Below are 4,896 nucleotides of genomic sequence, written 5' to 3' on the forward strand. Positions count from 1 at the left end.
CCAAAATTTTATTTTTGGTGTGTGTTTTTCTCTCTAAAATTGTGATCTTTGTCTTGCTTAATTCTATATTTCCATGGTTTGATGTATGCATGCACTTATATGATTGAGGCCTTTGTTTCACTGAGCTTACATACCCATATGGCCTTAACCCTTCATTATCCCTTGCAAACCAATTTGAGCCTATTTGACCCCTTTTGTTCTTTACTTTAGCACATCATTAACTCTAAGTGGAAAAACAATAATGTCCTTAATTTGAATCCTTGGTTAGCTTAGACTAGTGAGAATACTTATGAATTAAGTGTGGGGAAAAGTGGGTTTAGAAACATCTGGTTTGAGAATTAAGTATGTTAGAATTTTCTGAAAATGTGATAGAATGTTGAGATATGTTCATGCATTCAATACCTTAATCATATGCATTGAAAAAAAAGAAGAGAAAAAGAAAAGAAAAAAGAGCAATTAATAAAAGGGGACAAAATGCCCCAAAGTAAGTGGTGAAAGCAATGCATATGTACTGTACTTGAAATTAGAATGCATGAATATGTAGAAAACATGGTTAATGGATGGTTAGATATTATATTATGATTACATGAATTGTCCTAAGTTAGGTGGAAAGTTTAAATTAATTAAGGATTCAGATTTTAGTCCACTTGGCCAAATACAATCCTACCTTGACCCTGACCCAATTACAACCCTTAAAAGACCTCTTGATATGTGTATTTTGTGCATCAAATTAGTGTTGATTGTTAGATGAAGAGGAAGCCTTAGAAAGCAAGATTAGAAGAGAACTGAGAGATCGAACCTTAAACACCTGAGCGATTAGAGTGCATACACTTCCAGTGAGGGTTCGATACTCGATTCTTTGTTCCCGGCTTTCACGAGCTATTTTCTTTTGCAAGTTTACTTGTACTTCATTTTTGTGATTTGAATTAGTGAAATCCAGTTCATATTTGTTCTTGAAAGATTTATTTACTTTTAACCAAGTAGGTAGAAACATTTTTCATATAGTTGTATTCATATAGATAGGTTGCATTTCATACTTTCTTACTTTTCCCATTCACTCTTATAGCTTCTCTTGAGCTTAGAATGAGGACATGCTAATGTTTAAGTGTGGGGAGATTGATAAACCACTATTTTATGGTTTATCTTGTGCTCAATTGAGTGATTTTTATCAACTCTTTACCCACTTATTCATACTATTCGCATGTTTTACGTTTTTCTTCCTGATTTTGTGCTATGATCGAAAACATGCTTCTTTGATCTTATATTTGCTAATTATTAATCCTCTCTTATTACCATTCGATGCCTTGATATGTGTGTTAAGTGTTTTCAGAGATTACAGGGCAAGAATGGCTTATAGGATGGAAAGGAAGCATGCAAAAATGGAAGGAATACAAGAAGTTAAAGAAATTGCTAAGCTGTCCAGCCTGACCTCTTCGCATTCAAACAGTCATAACTTGAGCTACAGAGGTCCAAATGATGCGGGTCAAGTTGTGTTGGTAAGCTAACGTCCGGGGCTTCGATTTGATATATAATTTTTCATAGCTGCCCCGAAGCCAAGTGACGCTAACGTGTGGATCACGCGGACGTGTGACCTGGCAGAAACGCAATCCACGCAAACGCGTGGACGACGCTTCCGCGTCACCTTGCCGCGACTTGAACGTAACAGAAATCGTTGGGGGCAATTTCTGGGCTGTTTCTGACCCATTTTTTGGCCCAGAAAGCACATATTAGAGGCTATAAAGTGGGGGAATCCATTCATTCATGAACATGCTTCCAATTATTCACTTTTCAGAGTTTAGATGCAGTTTTTAGAGAGAGAGGTTCTCTCCTCTCTCTTAGGATTTAGAATTAGGATTCCTCTTAAAGGATTTATTATTTCAACTGTCCATCAGGTTCAATATTCCTTTTTACTTTATATTTCTCTTTTGCTTTCAGATACTTTAATGCTATCCTTTAATTATTTTTGTTGCCCAATTGGCTTATGAACTCTCTATGCTTAGATTGATTTTCTTAATTAATACAATTTGAGGTATTTCAGTTTATGATTCTTATTTAGCTTTTTATATTCGTGGCTTTAATTGATTAACTGGAAGCTCTTGAGTTATTAAACTTATCGTGATCAATTGTTATGTCTGCTAATTGACTGGAATCCCACTAACTCTAGTCTTTCCTTAGGAGTTGGCTAGGACTTGGGGATCCAACTTATTAGTTCACTTGACTTCCCCTTGCTTTCGCAAAGGTTAACTAAGTGGGATTAAAACTCAATTCTCATTACCATCGATAAGAATAACTAGGATAGGACCTCCGAATTTTCATACCTTGCCAAGAGTTTATTTTATAGTTATTTATTTATTTTACTTGTTATTTAAATTACTTGTTTCTTACTTTCAAAACCCCCAATTTACAAAACTCATAACCGGTAATAAGAACATACCTCCCTGCAATTCCTCGAGAAGACGACGCGAGGTTTAAATACTTCGGTTATCAATTTTAAAGGGGTTTGTTACTTGTAACAACCAAAATGTTTGTAAGAAAGGTTGATTGCTCGGTTAGAAACTATACTTGCAACGAGAAGGCCAACCATATGGGCGTGCCACTTTGTATCGAAGGCGTGGCACGCCAGCCCTAGAATTACACTTGGGCATGCCACTTGAGGCTTAGGTGTGGCACGCCAGCATCACCAATCAACCAAGAAGACCTGGGCATGCCACTTGTGTTCTGGGCGTGGCATGCCAGCGAAGGAGCCAAGCACACAAATGGGGCGTGGCACGCCAGACCTTGGGAGTAGTATAAATAACCCCTGAAAGTACTGAGAAGGGGTTAAGCAGTTGAGCTATTAGATATAGTTAGATCTACTTTTCACTTTATCATCTCTTCCATCTCTTGTACTTTTCTTTGAGCTATGAGTAGCTAAATTTCCTCTCATTGAGGGAGGGAGCTTTGTTGTACTTGATGGATTAATGATAGTGAATTTCTTCTTCTCTTCATCCTCTCTTTGATTTGCTAGAAGGAATTTCATTTTAATGATAGTGTTCAATCACCTTGGAAAAGGGATTGAATGCAAAATGGGTTTCATGGGAATCTTGGAAAAGGAAACATGAAGCCAAGCTAGAAATTCCTTCTCACACTTGAGTAGGATCTGGGTTTTGGTGTTTGGATATGGTGACATATAATCCTCCCTCTACTTGGACCTATGATGATGTGTTGTATAATTAGGGACCAAGCATATCTATCTTCATGAGCAATTAGACCAAGGAATTGGCTATTGATCAAGTTCTGAGAGATTGAGTCACCAAGGGATTGGGGTTCAATCAATCATAATTGCCAAGAGGTCAGTGAGTTGCATGATTGAAGAGGATATGAGCTGGATTTAATCCAAAGAGACAACATCTCCTGATCTCAATGAAGTCCCCTATTCTTATCTTCCATTCTCTTTATAGCTTTTTTTTATATTCTGCAAATTCTTATTCCCATTTACTTTTGAGTCATTTATGTTCCTGCACTTTATATTATTGCCATTTTTGTTTCTGTACTTTACTGCTTATGTTTACTTTTGAGCCATTTATGTTTCTGCCCATTTACAATTCTGCACTCACAATTTATTCTGCTTAGCTTAACTAATTCACCAATTAATTAAAGTTGCTCAAATCTACCAATCTCTACGGATACGATCCCACTCCACTGTGGGTTATTACTTGACGATAAATTTTGGTGCGCTTGCCAAAAGAACGAATTTATTATTTTTATATGGGGTGTGAATTCGAGTCATCAAGTTTTATGGCGCCATTGCCGGGGATTGGTTTGAATTTGACAATGATTAAATTGATTGGAGAGCTAGATTAAGCATTCTAATTACATTGATAATTTCTTTAGTTCTTTAATTTTCTTTCTGTTCTGCTTTATTTTGATTTTACTTTGGACTTTAGTTATTCTCTGTTCATATTTTCATTCTTCTAACTGTTTAATTAATTGCAACAACCAAGCTAACCATTAATCTTAATAAGAGTAATTCCTTCACTTGCTCTCTACTTGCTGTTTGTTGAATGTATGACAGGAAGAAGGGGAGAAAACCATGTTGGAGAGGACCCTCCTGAGATTAAGGAGGGAAGCAAGAGGCAAAAGCATAGTTGGAGAGGAAGTAGTACAATGGAAGAAGAAGTACAAAACCATGTTGGAGTGGATGCTGGCAATTATATTGGGCAAGAGAGGAGAGTCTTAGGCTCCTACATCAACCCAAATCCAGGAAACTGTGGCAGCAGCATTCTCAAACCAACAATTCATGCTAACAACTTTGAGTTGAAACCTCAACTCATCACACTTGTTCAGAATAATTGTTCATATGCAGGGGGAGCCCAAGAGGACCTAAACCAACATCTCACTACATTCTTGAGGATTTACGACACTGTAAAGTCCAATGGTGTACATCCTGACACTTACAAGCTACTTTTGTTCCCTTTCTCACTCAGAGACAAGGCGGCAAAGTGGTTAGAAGCATTCCCCAAGGAGAGCTTAACAACTTGGGATGAAGTTGTAAAAAAATTTCTCGCAAGATTCTACCCTCCACAGAGATTCAATAGACTGAGAGCTGAGGTGCAGACCTTCAGACAGTAAGATGGTGAAACACTTTATGAAGCCTGGGATAGGTTCAAAGACTTGACAAGGAAGTGCCCTCCAGATATGTTTAACGAATGGGTTCAACTTCACATTTTCTATGAAGGGCTATCATATGAGGCAAAGAAGGCTGTGGACCATTCTTCAAGGGGTTCACTCAACAAGAAGAAAACCATTGAAGAAGCCATAGATGTCATAGAGACTATAGCTGAAAATGAATATTTCTATGCTTTAGAAAGATCTCAAAAGAAAGGAGTGCTGAAGCTAAATCCTATGGATGCCTTA

The 4,896-nt window shown here is 37.3% G+C and overlaps 1 non-coding gene across 1 annotated transcript; it reads right to left on the reverse strand.

Annotated features, from left to right (window-relative positions):
- Positions 1 to 4,575: 4,575 nt before the first annotated feature.
- LOC112725504 (small nucleolar RNA R71) lies at positions 4,576 to 4,683 on the reverse strand. Its single transcript, XR_003164608.1, has one exon. It is a non-coding gene; the product is annotated as a small nucleolar RNA R71 (small nucleolar RNA).
- Between the last annotated feature and the right edge of the window lie 213 nt (positions 4,684 to 4,896).

Source organism: Arachis hypogaea, chromosome 11, assembly GCF_003086295.3.
Source record: "Arachis hypogaea cultivar Tifrunner chromosome 11, arahy.Tifrunner.gnm2.J5K5, whole genome shotgun sequence".
NCBI classification, from domain to species: domain Eukaryota; kingdom Viridiplantae; phylum Streptophyta; class Magnoliopsida; order Fabales; family Fabaceae; genus Arachis; species Arachis hypogaea.